This window comes from Pangasianodon hypophthalmus, chromosome 1 (genome assembly GCF_027358585.1).
Source record: "Pangasianodon hypophthalmus isolate fPanHyp1 chromosome 1, fPanHyp1.pri, whole genome shotgun sequence".
Taxonomy (NCBI): domain Eukaryota; kingdom Metazoa; phylum Chordata; class Actinopteri; order Siluriformes; family Pangasiidae; genus Pangasianodon; species Pangasianodon hypophthalmus.
The window spans coordinates 35,809,199-35,824,098 of NC_069710.1; the positions used below are offsets into that span (position 1 = coordinate 35,809,199).

The 14,900-nt window shown below is 55.2% G+C and overlaps 29 non-coding genes across 29 annotated transcripts; all 29 read right to left on the reverse strand.

The window, feature by feature from the left end:
* Positions 1–134: 134 nt before the first annotated feature.
* LOC128320552 (U1 spliceosomal RNA) lies at positions 135–298 on the reverse strand. The gene has a single exon (XR_008304095.1). It is a non-coding gene; the product is annotated as a U1 spliceosomal RNA (small nuclear RNA).
* A 341-nt stretch (positions 299–639) lies between these two features.
* LOC128320598 (U1 spliceosomal RNA) lies at positions 640–803 on the reverse strand. The gene has a single exon (XR_008304158.1). It is a non-coding gene; the product is annotated as a U1 spliceosomal RNA (small nuclear RNA).
* Positions 804–1,153: 350 nt separating this feature from the next.
* Positions 1,154–1,317, reverse strand: LOC128320553 (U1 spliceosomal RNA). The gene has a single exon (XR_008304096.1). It is a non-coding gene; the product is annotated as a U1 spliceosomal RNA (small nuclear RNA).
* Positions 1,318–1,667: 350 nt separating this feature from the next.
* Positions 1,668–1,831, reverse strand: LOC113524656 (U1 spliceosomal RNA). The gene has a single exon (XR_003402580.2). It is a non-coding gene; the product is annotated as a U1 spliceosomal RNA (small nuclear RNA).
* A 341-nt stretch (positions 1,832–2,172) lies between these two features.
* On the reverse strand, positions 2,173–2,336 carry LOC128320613 (U1 spliceosomal RNA). The gene has a single exon (XR_008304180.1). It is a non-coding gene; the product is annotated as a U1 spliceosomal RNA (small nuclear RNA).
* A 350-nt stretch (positions 2,337–2,686) lies between these two features.
* Positions 2,687–2,850, reverse strand: LOC113524654 (U1 spliceosomal RNA). The gene has a single exon (XR_003402578.3). It is a non-coding gene; the product is annotated as a U1 spliceosomal RNA (small nuclear RNA).
* A 350-nt stretch (positions 2,851–3,200) lies between these two features.
* LOC128320555 (U1 spliceosomal RNA) lies at positions 3,201–3,364 on the reverse strand. The gene has a single exon (XR_008304102.1). It is a non-coding gene; the product is annotated as a U1 spliceosomal RNA (small nuclear RNA).
* Positions 3,365–3,705: 341 nt separating this feature from the next.
* LOC128320599 (U1 spliceosomal RNA) lies at positions 3,706–3,869 on the reverse strand. Its single transcript, XR_008304159.1, has one exon. It is a non-coding gene; the product is annotated as a U1 spliceosomal RNA (small nuclear RNA).
* Positions 3,870–4,219: 350 nt separating this feature from the next.
* LOC128320556 (U1 spliceosomal RNA) lies at positions 4,220–4,383 on the reverse strand. Its single transcript, XR_008304103.1, has one exon. It is a non-coding gene; the product is annotated as a U1 spliceosomal RNA (small nuclear RNA).
* Positions 4,384–4,733: 350 nt separating this feature from the next.
* On the reverse strand, positions 4,734–4,897 carry LOC117598540 (U1 spliceosomal RNA). The gene has a single exon (XR_004579174.1). It is a non-coding gene; the product is annotated as a U1 spliceosomal RNA (small nuclear RNA).
* A 350-nt stretch (positions 4,898–5,247) lies between these two features.
* LOC128320584 (U1 spliceosomal RNA) lies at positions 5,248–5,411 on the reverse strand. Its single transcript, XR_008304140.1, has one exon. It is a non-coding gene; the product is annotated as a U1 spliceosomal RNA (small nuclear RNA).
* Positions 5,412–5,761: 350 nt separating this feature from the next.
* LOC117598597 (U1 spliceosomal RNA) lies at positions 5,762–5,925 on the reverse strand. Its single transcript, XR_004579233.2, has one exon. It is a non-coding gene; the product is annotated as a U1 spliceosomal RNA (small nuclear RNA).
* Positions 5,926–6,275: 350 nt separating this feature from the next.
* LOC117598560 (U1 spliceosomal RNA) lies at positions 6,276–6,439 on the reverse strand. The gene has a single exon (XR_004579203.2). It is a non-coding gene; the product is annotated as a U1 spliceosomal RNA (small nuclear RNA).
* A 350-nt stretch (positions 6,440–6,789) lies between these two features.
* Positions 6,790–6,953, reverse strand: LOC117598587 (U1 spliceosomal RNA). The gene has a single exon (XR_004579222.2). It is a non-coding gene; the product is annotated as a U1 spliceosomal RNA (small nuclear RNA).
* A 350-nt stretch (positions 6,954–7,303) lies between these two features.
* On the reverse strand, positions 7,304–7,467 carry LOC117598585 (U1 spliceosomal RNA). The gene has a single exon (XR_004579221.2). It is a non-coding gene; the product is annotated as a U1 spliceosomal RNA (small nuclear RNA).
* Positions 7,468–7,817: 350 nt separating this feature from the next.
* LOC117598579 (U1 spliceosomal RNA) lies at positions 7,818–7,981 on the reverse strand. The gene has a single exon (XR_004579216.2). It is a non-coding gene; the product is annotated as a U1 spliceosomal RNA (small nuclear RNA).
* Positions 7,982–8,331: 350 nt separating this feature from the next.
* On the reverse strand, positions 8,332–8,495 carry LOC117598594 (U1 spliceosomal RNA). Its single transcript, XR_004579230.2, has one exon. It is a non-coding gene; the product is annotated as a U1 spliceosomal RNA (small nuclear RNA).
* A 350-nt stretch (positions 8,496–8,845) lies between these two features.
* On the reverse strand, positions 8,846–9,009 carry LOC128320561 (U1 spliceosomal RNA). Its single transcript, XR_008304106.1, has one exon. It is a non-coding gene; the product is annotated as a U1 spliceosomal RNA (small nuclear RNA).
* Positions 9,010–9,359: 350 nt separating this feature from the next.
* Positions 9,360–9,523, reverse strand: LOC117598601 (U1 spliceosomal RNA). Its single transcript, XR_004579237.2, has one exon. It is a non-coding gene; the product is annotated as a U1 spliceosomal RNA (small nuclear RNA).
* Positions 9,524–9,873: 350 nt separating this feature from the next.
* Positions 9,874–10,037, reverse strand: LOC128320601 (U1 spliceosomal RNA). The gene has a single exon (XR_008304163.1). It is a non-coding gene; the product is annotated as a U1 spliceosomal RNA (small nuclear RNA).
* Positions 10,038–10,387: 350 nt separating this feature from the next.
* On the reverse strand, positions 10,388–10,551 carry LOC128320568 (U1 spliceosomal RNA). The gene has a single exon (XR_008304113.1). It is a non-coding gene; the product is annotated as a U1 spliceosomal RNA (small nuclear RNA).
* A 350-nt stretch (positions 10,552–10,901) lies between these two features.
* Positions 10,902–11,065, reverse strand: LOC117598610 (U1 spliceosomal RNA). Its single transcript, XR_004579246.2, has one exon. It is a non-coding gene; the product is annotated as a U1 spliceosomal RNA (small nuclear RNA).
* Positions 11,066–11,415: 350 nt separating this feature from the next.
* LOC117598567 (U1 spliceosomal RNA) lies at positions 11,416–11,579 on the reverse strand. The gene has a single exon (XR_004579207.2). It is a non-coding gene; the product is annotated as a U1 spliceosomal RNA (small nuclear RNA).
* Positions 11,580–11,920: 341 nt separating this feature from the next.
* On the reverse strand, positions 11,921–12,084 carry LOC117598578 (U1 spliceosomal RNA). The gene has a single exon (XR_004579215.2). It is a non-coding gene; the product is annotated as a U1 spliceosomal RNA (small nuclear RNA).
* Positions 12,085–12,434: 350 nt separating this feature from the next.
* Positions 12,435–12,598, reverse strand: LOC117598582 (U1 spliceosomal RNA). Its single transcript, XR_004579219.2, has one exon. It is a non-coding gene; the product is annotated as a U1 spliceosomal RNA (small nuclear RNA).
* Positions 12,599–12,948: 350 nt separating this feature from the next.
* LOC117598602 (U1 spliceosomal RNA) lies at positions 12,949–13,112 on the reverse strand. The gene has a single exon (XR_004579238.2). It is a non-coding gene; the product is annotated as a U1 spliceosomal RNA (small nuclear RNA).
* A 350-nt stretch (positions 13,113–13,462) lies between these two features.
* Positions 13,463–13,626, reverse strand: LOC128320602 (U1 spliceosomal RNA). The gene has a single exon (XR_008304165.1). It is a non-coding gene; the product is annotated as a U1 spliceosomal RNA (small nuclear RNA).
* Positions 13,627–13,976: 350 nt separating this feature from the next.
* On the reverse strand, positions 13,977–14,140 carry LOC128320603 (U1 spliceosomal RNA). Its single transcript, XR_008304169.1, has one exon. It is a non-coding gene; the product is annotated as a U1 spliceosomal RNA (small nuclear RNA).
* A 350-nt stretch (positions 14,141–14,490) lies between these two features.
* LOC128320571 (U1 spliceosomal RNA) lies at positions 14,491–14,654 on the reverse strand. Its single transcript, XR_008304118.1, has one exon. It is a non-coding gene; the product is annotated as a U1 spliceosomal RNA (small nuclear RNA).
* Between the last annotated feature and the right edge of the window lie 246 nt (positions 14,655–14,900).

Sequence of the window (14,900 nt, forward strand, 5' to 3'; positions counted from 1 at the left end):
TGAAGAAACCAGCACGCCTGGAGCCAGGTGGGTTTTCTCCACACGTCGCCCTCTGGTGCCCATATGTCTCTGTGTGAGGCCTAACCACAAACACATAGCACGGCTCTATCTTTCTTTCCACCAGAGTTGCGTGTCAGGGGAGAGCGCGAACGCAGTCCCCCACTATCAGAAATTATGCAGTCGAGATTCCCACATTTGGGGAATTCGCAAGGGTCAGCACAGCCCGAGTGCAATGGCTGAGCCTCGCCTTGGGCGAACCACCTTCCTGATCATGGTATCGCCCCTGCCAGGTAAGTATGAACTCCTTTGTCTGTATGAGAAGGGCCCTGCAAGGCTGTGGGCAGCTGGATGAGGGTGCAGAAAGCCTCGGGGCAGGGCCTTGCATAATTTCTGGCCCGTCCCCTTCCAAGTCAGCACAAGATACTAGTGGGGAGCTCATGCGGGCTCCATCTACTGGTCAGGCAGGATATAGACATGACCGTGTGTCTCACACCTAACAGAAGACTGAAGAAACCAGCATGCCTGGAGCCAGGTGGGTTTTCTCCACACGTCGCCCTCTGGTGCCCATATGTCTCTGTGTGAGGCCTAACCACAAACACATAGCACGGCTCTATCTTTCTTTCCACCAGAGTTGCGTGTCAGGGGAGAGCGCGAACGCAGTCCCCCACTATCAGAAATTATGCAGTCGAGATTCCCACATTTGGGGAATTCGCAAGGGTCAGTACAGCCCGAGTGCAATGGCTGAGCCTCGCCTTGGGCGAACCACCTTCCTGATCATGGTATCGCCCCTGCCAGGTAAGTATGAACTCCTTTGTCTGTATGAGAAGGGCCCAGCAAGGCTGTGGGCAGCTGGATGAGGGTGCAGAAAGCCTCGGGGCAGGGCCTTGCATAATTTATGGCCCCTCCCTTTCCAAGTCAGCACAAGATACTAGTGGGGAGCTCATGCGGGCTCCATCTACTGGTCAGGCAGGATATGGACATGACCGTGTGTCTCACACCTAACAGAAGACTGAAGAAACCAGCACGCCTGGAGCCAGGTGGGTTTTCTCCACACGTCGCCCTCTGGTGCCCTTATGTCTCTGTGTGAGGCCTAACCACAAACACAGAGCCACACAAACACAGCTCTATCTTTCTTTCCACCAGCGTTGCGTGTCAGGGGAGAGCGCGAACGCAGTCCCCCACTATCAGAAATTATGCAGTCGAGATTCCCACATTTGGGGAATTCGCAAGGGTCAGCACAGCCCGAGTGCAATGGCTGAGCCTCGCCTTGGGCGAACCACCTTCCTGATCATGGTATCGCCCCTGCCAGGTAAGTATGAACTCCTTTGTCTGTATGAGAAGGGCCCTGCAAGGCTGTGGGCAGCTGGATGAGGGTGCAGAAAGCCTCGGGGCAGGGCCTTGCATAATTTCTGGCCCCTCCCCTTCCAAGTCAGCACAAGATACTAGTGGGGAGCTCATGCGGGCTCCATCTACTGGTCAGGCAGGATATGGACATGACCGTTTGTCTCACACCTAACAGAAGACTGAAGAAACCAGCACGCCTGGAGCCAGGTGGGTTTTCTCCACACGTCGCCCTCTGGTGCCCATATGTCTCTGTGTGAGGCCTAACCACAAACACAGAGCCACACAAACACAGCTCAATCTTTCTTTCCACCAGAGTTGCGTGTCAGGGGAGAGCGCGAACGCAGTCCCCCACTATCAGAAATTATGCAGTCGAGATTCCCACATTTGGGGAATTCGCAAGGGTCAGCACAGCCCGAGTGCAATGGCTGAGCCTCGCCTTGGGCGAACCACCTTCCTGATCATGGTATCGCCCCTGCCAGGTAAGTATGAACTCCTTTGTCTGTATGAGAAGGGCCCTGCAAGGCTGTGGGCAGATGGATGAGGGTGCAGAAAGCCTCGGGGCAGGGCCTTGCATAATTTCTGGCCCCTCCCCTTCCAAGTCAGCACAAGATACTAGTGGGGAGCTCATGCGGGCTCCATCTACTGGTCAGGCAGGATATAGACATGACCGTGTGTCTCACACCTAACAGAAGACTGAAGAAACCAGCACGCCTGGAGCCAGGTGGGTTTTCTCCACACGTCGCCCTCTGGTGCCCATTTGTCTCTGTGTGAGGCCTAACCACAAACACATAGCACGGCTCTATCTTTCTTTCCACCAGAGTTGCGTGTCAGGGGAGAGCGCGAACGCAGTCCCCCACTATCAGAAATTATGCAGTCGAGATTCCCACATTTGGGGAATTCGCAAGGGTCAGTACAGCCCGAGTGCAATGACTGAGCCTCGCCTTGGGCGAACCACCTTCCTGATCATGGTATCGCCCCTGCCAGGTAAGTATGAACTCCTTTGTCTGTATGAGAAGGGCCCTGCAAGGCTGTGGGCAGCTGGATGAGGGTGCAGAAAGCCTCGGGGCAGGGCCTTGCATAATTTATGGCCCCTCCCTTTCCAAGTCAGCACAAGATACTAGTGGGGAGCTCATGCGGGCTCCATCTACTGGTCAGGCAGGATATGGACATGACCGTGTGTCTCACACCTAACAGAAGACTGAAGAAACCAGCACGCCTGGAGCCAGGTGGGTTTTCTCCACACGTCGCCCTCTGGTGCCCATATGTCTCTGTGTGAGGCCTAACCACAAACACAGAGCCACACAAACACAGCTCTATCTTTCTTTCCACCAGCGTTGCGTGTCAGGGGAGAGCGCGAACGCAGTCCCCCACTATCAGAAATTATGCAGTCGAGATTCCCACATTTGGGGAATTCGCAAGGGTCAGCACAGCCCGAGTGCAATGGCTGAGCCTCGCCTTGGGCGAACCACCTTCCTGATCATGGTATCGCCCCTGCCAGGTAAGTATGAACTCCTTTGTCTGTATGAGAAGGGCCCTGCAAGGCTGTGGGCAGCTGGATGAGGGTGCAGAAAGCCTCGGGGCAGGGCCTTGCATAATTTCTGGCCCGTCCCCTTCCAAGTCAGCACAAGATACTAGTGGGGAGCTCATGCGGGCTCCATCTACTGGTCAGGCAGGATATGGACATGACCGTGTGTCTCACACCTAACAGAAGACTGAAGAAACCAGCATGCCTGGAGCCAGGTGGGTTTTCTCCACACGTCGCCCTCTGGTGCCCATATGTCTCTGTGTGAGGCCTAACCACAAACACAGAGCCACACAAACACAGCTCAATCTTTCTTTCCACCAGAGTTGCGTGTCAGGGGAGAGCGCGAACGCAGTCCCCCACTATCAGAAATTATGCAGTCGAGATTCCCACATTTGGGGAATTCGCAAGGGTCAGCACAGCCCGAGTGCAATGGCTGAGCCTCGCCTTGGGCGAACCACCTTCCTGATCATGGTATCGCCCCTGCCAGGTAAGTATGAACTCCTTTGTCTGTATGAGAAGGGCCCTGCAAGGCTGTGGGCAGCTGGATGAGGGTGCAGAAAGCCTCGGGGCAGGGCCTTGCATAATTTCTGGCCCGTCCCCTTCCAAGTCAGCACAAGATACTAGTGGGGAGCTCATGCGGGCTCCATCTACTGGTCAGGCAGGATATGGACATGACCGTGTGTCTCACACCTAACAGAAGACTGAAGAAACCAGCATGCCTGGAGCCAGGTGGGTTTTCTCCACACGTCGCCCTCTGGTGCCCATATGTCTCTGTGTGAGGCCTAACCACAAACACATAGCACGGCTCTATCTTTCTTTCCACCAGAGTTGCGTGTCAGGGGAGAGCGCGAACGCAGTCCCCCACTATCAGAAATTATGCAGTCGAGATTCCCACATTTGGGGAATTCGCAAGGGTCAGTACAGCCCGAGTGCAATGGCTGAGCCTCGCCTTGGGCGAACCACCTTCCTGATCATGGTATCGCCCCTGCCAGGTAAGTATGAACTCCTTTGTCTGTATGAGAAGGGCCCTGCAAGGCTGTGGGCAGCTGGATGAGGGTGCAGAAAGCCTCGGGGCAGGGCCTTGCATAATTTATGGCCCCTCCCTTTCCAAGTCAGCACAAGATACTAGTGGGGAGCTCATGCGGGCTCCATCTACTGGTCAGGCAGGATATGGACATGACCGTTTGTCTCACACCTAACAGAAGACTGAAGAAACCAGCACGCCTGGAGCCAGGTGGGTTTTCTCCACACGTCGCCCTCTGGTGCCCATATGTCTCTGTGTGAGGCCTAACCACAAACACAGAGCCACACAAACACAGCTCAATCTTTCTTTCCACCAGAGTTGCGTGTCAGGGGAGAGCGCGAACGCAGTCCCCCACTATCAGAAATTATGCAGTCGAGATTCCCACATTTGGGGAATTCGCAAGGGTCAGCACAGCCCGAGTGCAATGGCTGAGCCTCGCCTTGGGCGAACCACCTTCCTGATCATGGTATCGCCCCTGCCAGGTAAGTATGAACTCCTTTGTCTGTATGAGAAGGGCCCTGCAAGGCTGTGGGCAGCTGGATGAGGGTGCAGAAAGCCTCGGGGCAGGGCCTTGCATAATTTATGGCCCCTCCCCTTCCAAGTCAGCACAAGATACTAGTGGGGAGCTCATGCGGGCTCCATCTACTGGTCAGGCAGGATATGGACATGACCGTTTGTCTCACACCTAACAGAAGACTGAAGAAACCAGCACGCCTGGAGCCAGGTGGGTTTTCTCCACACGTCGCCCTCTGGTGCCCATATGTCTCTGTGTGAGGCCTAACCACAAACACAGAGCCACACAAACACAGCTCAATCTTTCTTTCCACCAGAGTTGCGTGTCAGGGGAGAGCGCGAACGCAGTCCCCCACTATCAGAAATTATGCAGTCGAGATTCCCACATTTGGGGAATTCGCAAGGGTCAGCACAGCCCGAGTGCAATGGCTGAGCCTCGCCTTGGGCGAACCACCTTCCTGATCATGGTATCGCCCCTGCCAGGTAAGTATGAACTCCTTTGTCTGTATGAGAAGGGCCCTGCAAGGCTGTGGGCAGCTGGATGAGGGTGCAGAAAGCCTCGGGGCAGGGCCTTGCATAATTTCTGGCCCCTCCCCTTCCAAGTCAGCACAAGATACTAGTGGGGAGCTCATGCGGGCTCCATCTACTGGTCAGGCAGGATATGGACATGACCGTTTGTCTCACACCTAACAGAAGACTGAAGAAACCAGCACGCCTGGAGCCAGGTGGGTTTTCTCCACACGTCGCCCTCTGGTGCCCATATGTCTCTGTGTGAGGCCTAACCACAAACACAGAGCCACACAAACACAGCTCAATCTTTCTTTCCACCAGAGTTGCGTGTCAGGGGAGAGCGCGAACGCAGTCCCCCACTATCAGAAATTATGCAGTCGAGATTCCCACATTTGGGGAATTCGCAAGGGTCAGCACAGCCCGAGTGCAATGGCTGAGCCTCGCCTTGAGCGAACCACCTTCCTGATCATGGTATCGCCCCTGCCAGGTAAGTATGAACTCCTTTGTCTGTATGAGAAGGGCCCTGCAAGGCTGTGGGCAGCTGGATGAGGGTGCAGAAAGCCTCGGGGCAGGGCCTTGCATAATTTATGGCCCCTCCCTTTCCAAGTCAGCACAAGATACTAGTGGGGAGCTCATGCGGGCTCCATCTACTGGTCAGGCAGGATATGGACATGACCGTGTGTCTCACACCTAACAGAAGACTGAAGAAACCAGCACGCCTGGAGCCAGGTGGGTTTTCTCCACACGTCGCCCTCTGGTGCCCATATGTCTCTGTGTGAGGCCTAACCACAAACACAGAGCCACACAAACACAGCTCTATCTTTCTTTCCACCAGCGTTGCGTGTCAGGGGAGAGCGCGAACGCAGTCCCCCACTATCAGAAATTATGCAGTCGAGATTCCCACATTTGGGGAATTCGCAAGGGTCAGCACAGCCCGAGTGCAATGGCTGAGCCTCGCCTTGGGCGAACCACCTTCCTGATCATGGTATCGCCCCTGCCAGGTAAGTATGAACTCCTTTGTCTGTATGAGAAGGGCCCTGCAAGGCTGTGGGCAGCTGGATGAGGGTGCAGAAAGCCTCGGGGCAGGGCCTTGCATAATTTATGGCCCCTCCCTTTCCAAGTCAGCACAAGATACTAGTGGGGAGCTCATGCGGGCTCCATCTACTGGTCAGGCAGGATATGGACATGACCGTTTGTCTCACACCTAACAGAAGACTGAAGAAACCAGCACGCCTGGAGCCAGGTGGGTTTTCTCCACACGTCGCCCTCTGGTGCCCATATGTCTCTGTGTGAGGCCTAACCACAAACACAGAGCCACACAAACACAGCTCAATCTTTCTTTCCACCAGAGTTGCGTGTCAGGGGAGAGCGCGAACGCAGTCCCCCACTATCAGAAATTATGCAGTCGAGATTCCCACATTTGGGGAATTCGCAAGGGTCAGCACAGCCCGAGTGCAATGGCTGAGCCTCGCCTTGGGCGAACCACCTTCCTGATCATGGTATCGCCCCTGCCAGGTAAGTATGAACTCCTTTGTCTGTATGAGAAGGGCCCTGCAAGGCTGTGGGCAGCTGGATGAGGGTGCAGAAAGCCTCGGGGCAGGGCCTTGCATAATTTCTGGCCCCTCCCCTTCCAAGTCAGCACAAGATACTAGTGGGGAGCTCATGCGGGCTCCATCTACTGGTCAGGCAGGATATGGACATGACCGTTTGTCTCACACCTAACAGAAGACTGAAGAAACCAGCACGCCTGGAGCCAGGTGGGTTTTCTCCACACGTCGCCCTCTGGTGCCCATATGTCTCTGTGTGAGGCCTAACCACAAACACAGAGCCACACAAACACAGCTCAATCTTTCTTTCCACCAGAGTTGCGTGTCAGGGGAGAGCGCGAACGCAGTCCCCCACTATCAGAAATTATGCAGTCGAGATTCCCACATTTGGGGAATTCGCAAGGGTCAGCACAGCCCGAGTGCAATGGCTGAGCCTCGCCTTGGGCGAACCACCTTCCTGATCATGGTATCGCCCCTGCCAGGTAAGTATGAACTCCTTTGTCTGTATGAGAAGGGCCCTGCAAGGCTGTGGGCAGCTGGATGAGGGTGCAGAAAGCCTCGGGGCAGGGCCTTGCATAATTTCTGGCCCCTCCCCTTCCAAGTCAGCACAAGATACTAGTGGGGAGCTCATGCGGGCTCCATCTACTGGTCAGGCAGGATATGGACATGACCGTTTGTCTCACACCTAACAGAAGACTGAAGAAACCAGCACGCCTGGAGCCAGGTGGGTTTTCTCCACACGTCGCCCTCTGGTGCCCATATGTCTCTGTGTGAGGCCTAACCACAAACACAGAGCCACACAAACACAGCTCAATCTTTCTTTCCACCAGAGTTGCGTGTCAGGGGAGAGCGCGAACGCAGTCCCCCACTATCAGAAATTATGCAGTCGAGATTCCCACATTTGGGGAATTCGCAAGGGTCAGCACAGCCCGAGTGCAATGGCTGAGCCTCGCCTTGGGCGAACCACCTTCCTGATCATGGTATCGCCCCTGCCAGGTAAGTATGAACTCCTTTGTCTGTATGAGAAGGGCCCTGCAAGGCTGTGGGCAGCTGGATGAGGGTGCAGAAAGCCTCGGGGCAGGGCCTTGCATAATTTATGGCCCCTCCCTTTCCAAGTCAGCACAAGATACTAGTGGGGAGCTCATGCGGGCTCCATCTACTGGTCAGGCAGGATATGGACATGACCGTGTGTCTCACACCTAACAGAAGACTGAAGAAACCAGCACGCCTGGAGCCAGGTGGGTTTTCTCCACACGTCGCCCTCTGGTGCCCTTATGTCTCTGTGTGAGGCCTAACCACAAACACAGAGCCACACAAACACAGCTCTATCTTTCTTTCCACCAGCGTTGCGTGTCAGGGGAGAGCGCGAACGCAGTCCCCCACTATCAGAAATTATGCAGTCGAGATTCCCACATTTGGGGAATTCGCAAGGGTCAGCACAGCCCGAGTGCAATGGCTGAGCCTCGCCTTGGGCGAACCACCTTCCTGATCATGGTATCGCCCCTGCCAGGTAAGTATGAACTCCTTTGTCTGTATGAGAAGGGCCCTGCAAGGCTGTGGGCAGCTGGATGAGGGTGCAGAAAGCCTCGGGGCAGGGCCTTGCATAATTTCTGGCCCCTCCCCTTCCAAGTCAGCACAAGATACTAGTGGGGAGCTCATGCGGGCTCCATCTACTGGTCAGGCAGGATATGGACATGACCGTTTGTCTCACACCTAACAGAAGACTGAAGAAACCAGCACGCCTGGAGCCAGGTGGGTTTTCTCCACACGTCGCCCTCTGGTGCCCATATGTCTCTGTGTGAGGCCTAACCACAAACACAGAGCCACACAAACACAGCTCAATCTTTCTTTCCACCAGAGTTGCGTGTCAGGGGAGAGCGCGAACGCAGTCCCCCACTATCAGAAATTATGCAGTCGAGATTCCCACATTTGGGGAATTCGCAAGGGTCAGCACAGCCCGAGTGCAATGGCTGAGCCTCGCCTTGGGCGAACCACCTTCCTGATCATGGTATCGCCCCTGCCAGGTAAGTATGAACTCCTTTGTCTGTATGAGAAGGGCCCTGCAAGGCTGTGGGCAGCTGGATGAGGGTGCAGAAAGCCTCGGGGCAGGGCCTTGCATAATTTCTGGCCCCTCCCCTTCCAAGTCAGCACAAGATACTAGTGGGGAGCTCATGCGGGCTCCATCTACTGGTCAGGCAGGATATGGACATGACCGTTTGTCTCACACCTAACAGAAGACTGAAGAAACCAGCACGCCTGGAGCCAGGTGGGTTTTCTCCACACGTCGCCCTCTGGTGCCCATATGTCTCTGTGTGAGGCCTAACCACAAACACAGAGCCACACAAACACAGCTCAATCTTTCTTTCCACCAGAGTTGCGTGTCAGGGGAGAGCGCGAACGCAGTCCCCCACTATCAGAAATTATGCAGTCGAGATTCCCACATTTGGGGAATTCGCAAGGGTCAGCACAGCCCGAGTGCAATGGCTGAGCCTCGCCTTGGGCGAACCACCTTCCTGATCATGGTATCGCCCCTGCCAGGTAAGTATGAACTCCTTTGTCTGTATGAGAAGGGCCCTGCAAGGCTGTGGGCAGCTGGATGAGGGTGCAGAAAGCCTTGGGGCAGGGCCTTGCATAATTTCTGGCCCCTCCCCTTCCAAGTCAGCACAAGATACTAGTGGGGAGCTCATGCGGGCTCCATCTACTGGTCAGGCAGGATATGGACATGACCGTTTGTCTCACACCTAACAGAAGACTGAAGAAACCAGCACGCCTGGAGCCAGGTGGGTTTTCTCCACACGTCGCCCTCTGGTGCCCATATGTCTCTGTGTGAGGCCTAACCACAAACACAGAGCCACACAAACACAGCTCAATCTTTCTTTCCACCAGAGTTGCGTGTCAGGGGAGAGCGCGAACGCAGTCCCCCACTATCAGAAATTATGCAGTCGAGATTCCCACATTTGGGGAATTCGCAAGGGTCAGCACAGCCCGAGTGCAATGGCTGAGCCTCGCCTTGGGCGAACCACCTTCCTGATCATGGTATCGCCCCTGCCAGGTAAGTATGAACTCCTTTGTCTGTATGAGAAGGGCCCTGCAAGGCTGTGGGCAGCTGGATGAGGGTGCAGAAAGCCTCGGGGCAGGGCCTTGCATAATTTCTGGCCCCTCCCCTTCCAAGTCAGCACAAGATACTAGTGGGGAGCTCATGCGGGCTCCATCTACTGGTCAGGCAGGATATGGACATGACCGTTTGTCTCACACCTAACAGAAGACTGAAGAAACCAGCACGCCTGGAGCCAGGTGGGTTTTCTCCACACGTCGCCCTCTGGTGCCCATATGTCTCTGTGTGAGGCCTAACCACAAACACAGAGCCACACAAACACAGCTCAATCTTTCTTTCCACCAGAGTTGCGTGTCAGGGGAGAGCGCGAACGCAGTCCCCCACTATCAGAAATTATGCAGTCGAGATTCCCACATTTGGGGAATTCGCAAGGGTCAGTACAGCCCGAGTGCAATGGCTGAGCCTCGCCTTGGGCGAACCACCTTCCTGATCATGGTATCGCCCCTGCCAGGTAAGTATGAACTCCTTTGTCTGTATGAGAAGGGCCCTGCAAGGCTGTGGGCAGCTGGATGAGGGTGCAGAAAGCCTTGGGGCAGGGCCTTGCATAATTTCTGGCCCCTCCCCTTCCAAGTCAGCACAAGATACTAGTGGGGAGCTCATGCGGGCTCCATCTACTGGTCAGGCAGGATATGGACATGACCGTTTGTCTCACACCTAACAGAAGACTGAAGAAACCAGCACGCCTGGAGCCAGGTGGGTTTTCTCCACACGTCGCCCTCTGGTGCCCATATGTCTCTGTGTGAGGCCTAACCACAAACACAGAGCCACACAAACACAGCTCAATCTTTCTTTCCACCAGAGTTGCGTGTCAGGGGAGAGCGCGAACGCAGTCCCCCACTATCAGAAATTATGCAGTCGAGATTCCCACATTTGGGGAATTCGCAAGGGTCAGCACAGCCCGAGTGCAATGGCTGAGCCTCGCCTTGGGCGAACCACCTTCCTGATCATGGTATCGCCCCTGCCAGGTAAGTATGAACTCCTTTGTCTGTATGAGAAGGGCCCTGCAAGGCTGTGGGCAGCTGGATGAGGGTGCAGAAAGCCTCGGGGCAGGGCCTTGCATAATTTCTGGCCCCTCCCCTTCCAAGTCAGCACAAGATACTAGTGGGGAGCTCATGCGGGCTCCATCTACTGGTCAGGCAGGATATGGACATGACCGTTTGTCTCACACCTAACAGAAGACTGAAGAAACCAGCACGCCTGGAGCCAGGTGGGTTTTCTCCACACGTCGCCCTCTGGTGCCCATATGTCTCTGTGTGAGGCCTAACCACAAACACAGAGCCACACAAACACAGCTCAATCTTTCTTTCCACCAGAGTTGCGTGTCAGGGGAGAGCGCGAACGCAGTCCCCCACTATCAGAAATTATGCAGTCGAGATTCCCACATTTGGGGAATTCGCAAGGGTCAGCACAGCCCGAGTGCAATGGCTGAGCCTCGCCTTGGGCGAACCACCTTCCTGATCATGGTATCGCCCCTGCCAGGTAAGTATGAACTCCTTTGTCTGTATGAGAAGGGCCCTGCAAGGCTGTGGGCAGCTGGATGAGGGTGCAGAAAGCCTCGGGGCAGGGCCTTGCATAATTTATGGCCCCTCCCTTTCCAAGTCAGCACAAGATACTAGTGGGGAGCTCATGCGGGCTCCATCTACTGGTCAGGCAGGATATGGACATGACCGTGTGTCTCACACCTAACAGAAGACTGAAGAAACCAGCACGCCTGGAGCCAGGTGGGTTTTCTCCACACGTCGCCCTCTGGTGCCCATATGTCTCTGTGTGAGGCCTAACCACAAACACAGAGCCACACAAACACAGCTCTATCTTTCTTTCCACCAGCGTTGCGTGTCAGGGGAGAGCGCGAACGCAGTCCCCCACTATCAGAAATTATGTAGTCGAGATTCCCACATTTGGGGAATTCGCAAGGGTCAGCACAGCCCGAGTGCAATGGCTGAGCCTCGCCTTGGGCGAACCACCTTCCTGATCATGGTATCGCCCCTGCCAGGTAAGTATGAACTCCTTTGTCTGTATGAGAAGGGCCCTGCAAGGCTGTGGGCAGCTGGATGAGGGTGCAGAAAGCCTCGGGGCAGGGCCTTGCATAATTTCTGGCCCCTCCCCTTCCAAGTCAGCACAAGATACTAGTGGGGAGCTCATGCGGGCTCCATCTACTGGTCAGGCAGGATATAGACATGACCGTGTGTCTCACACCTAACAGAAGACTGAAGAAACCAGCACGCCTGGAGCCAGGTGGGTTTTCTCCACACGTCGCCCTCTGGTGCCCATATGTCTCTGTGTGAGGCCTAACCACAAACACATAGCACGGCTCTATCTTTCTTTCCACCAGAGTTGCGTGTCAGGGGAGAGCGCGAACGCAGTCCCCCACTATCAGAAATTATGCAGTCGAGATTCCCACATTTGGGGAATTCGCAAGGGTCAGCACAGCCCGAGTGCAATGGCTGAGCCTCGCCTTGGGCGAACCACCTTCCTGATCATGGTATCGCCCCTGCCAGGTAAGTATGAACTCCTTTGTCTGTATGAGAAGGGCCCTGCAAGGCTGTGGGCAGCTGGATGAGGGTGCAGAAAGCCTCGGGGCAGGGCCTTGCATAATTTCTGGCCCCTCCCCTTCCAAGTCAGCACAAGATACTAGTGGGGAGCTCATGCGGGCTCCATCTACTGGTCAGGCAGGATATGGACATGACCGTGTGTCTCACACCTAACAGAAGACTGAAGAAACCAGCATGCCTGGAGCCAGGTGGGTTTTCTCCACACGTCGCCCTCTGGTGCCCATATGTCTCTGTGTGAGGCCTAACCACAAACACAGAGCCACACAAACACAGCTCAATCTTTCTTTCCACCAGAGTTGCGTGTCAGGGGAGAGCGCGAACGCAGTCCCCCACTATCAGAAATTATGCAGTCGAGATTCCCACATTTGGGGAATTCGCAAGGGTCAGCACAGCCCGAGTGCAATGGCTGAGCCTCGCCTTGGGCGAACCACCTTCCTGATCATGGTATCGCCCCTGCCAGGTAAGTATGAACTCCTTTGTCTGTATGAGAAGGGCCCTGCAAGGCTGTGGGCAGCTGGATGAGGGTGCAGAAAGCCTCGGGGCAGGGCCTTGCATAATTTCTGGCCCGTCCCCTTCCAAGTCAGCACAAGATACTAGTGGGGAGCTCATGCGGGCTCCATCTACTGGCCAGGCAGGATATGGACATGACCGTGTGTCTCACACCTAACAGAAGACTGAAGAAACCAGCATGCCTGGAGCCAGGTGGGTTTTCTCCACACGTCGCCCTCTGGTGCCCATATGTCTCTGTGTGAGGCCTAACCACAAACACAGAGCCACACAAACACAGCTCTATCTTTCTTTCCACCAGCGTTGCGTGTCAGGGGAGAGCGCGAACGCAGTCCCCCACTATCAGAAATTATGCAGTCGAGATTCCCACATTTGGGGAATTCGCAAGGGTCAGTACAGCCCGAGTGCAATGGCTGAGCCTCGCCTTGGGCGAACCACCTTCCTGATCATGGTATCGCCCCTGCCAGGTAAGTATGAACTCCTTTGTCTGTATGAGAAGGGCCCTGCAAGGCTGTGGGCAGCTGGATGAGGGTGCAGAAAGCCTCGGGGCAGGGCCTTGCATAATTTATGGCCCCTCCCCTTCCAAGTCAGCACAAGATACTAGTGGGGAGCTCATGCGGGCTCCATCTACTGGTCAGGCAGGATATGGACATGACCGTTTGTCTCACACCTAACAGAAGACTGAAGAAACCAGCACGCCTGGAGCCAGGTGGGTTTTCTCCACACGTCGCCCTCTGGTGCCCATATGTCTCTGTGTGAGGCCTAACCACAAACACAGAGCCACACAAACACAGCTCAATCTTTCTTTCCACCAGAGTTGCGTGTCAGGGGAGAGCGCGAACGCAGTCCCCCACTATCAGAAATTATGCAGTCGAGATTCCCACATTTGGGGAATTCGCAAGGGTCAGTACAGCCCGAGTGCAATGGCTGAGCCTCGCCTTGGGCGAACCACCTTCCTGATCATGGTATCGCCCCTGCCAGGTAAGTATGAACTCCTTTGTCTGTATGAGAAGGGCCCTGCAAGGCTGTGGGCAGCTGGATGAGGGTGCAGAAAGCCTCGGGGCAGGGCCTTGCATAATTTCTGGCCCCTCCCCTTCCAAGTCAGCACAAGATACTAGTGGGGAGCTCATGCGGGCTCCATCTACTGGTCAGGCAGGATATGGACATGACCGTTTGTCTCACACCTAACAGAAGACTGAAGAAACCAGCACGCCTGGAGCCAGGTGGGTTTTCTCCACACGTCGCCCTCTGGTGCCCATATGTCTCTGTGTGAGGCCTAACCACAAACACAGAGCCACACAAACACAGCTCAATCTTTCTTTCCACCAGAGTTGCGTGTCAGGGGAGAGCGCGAACGCAGTCCCCCACTATCAGAAATTATGCAGTCGAGATTCCCACATTTGGGGAATTCGCAAGGGTCAGTACAGCCCGAGTGCAATGGCTGAGCCTCGCCTTGGGCGAACCACCTTCCTGATCATGGTATCGCCCCTGCCAGGTAAGTATGAACTCCTTTGTCTGTATGAGAAGGGCCCTGCAAGGCTGTGGGCAGCTGGATGAGGGTGCAGAAAGCCTCGGGGCAGGGCCTTGCATAATTTATGGCCCCTCCCTTTCCAAGTCAGCACAAGATACTAGTGGGGAGCTCATGCGGGCTCCATCTACTGGTCAGGCAGGATATGGACATGACCGTGTGTCTCACACCTAACAGAAGACTGAAGAAACCAGCACGCCTGGAGCCAGGTGGGTTTTCTCCACACGTCGCCCTCTGGTGCCCTTATGTCTCTGTGTGAGGCCTAACCACAAACACAGAGCCACACAAACACAGCTCTATCTTTCTTTCCACCAGCGTTGCGTGTCAGGGGAGAGCGCGAACGCAGTCCCCCACTATCAGAAATTATGCAGTCGAGATTCCCACATTTGGGGAATTCGCAAGGGTCAGCACAGCCCGAGTGCAATGGCTGAGCCTCGCCTTGGGCGAACCACCTTCCTGATCATGGTATCGCCCCTGCCAGGTAAGTATGAACTCCTTTGTCTGTATGAGAAGGGCCCTGCAAGGCTGTGGGCAGCTGGATGAGGGTGCAGAAAGCCTCGGGGCAGGGCCTTGCATAATTTCTGGCCCCTCCCCTTCCAAGTCAGCACAAGATACTAGTGGGGAGCTCATGCGGGCTCCATCTACTGGTCAGGCAGGATATGGACATGACCGTTTGTCTCACACCTAACAGAAGACTGAAGAAACCAGCACGCCTGGAGCCAGGTGGGTTTTCTC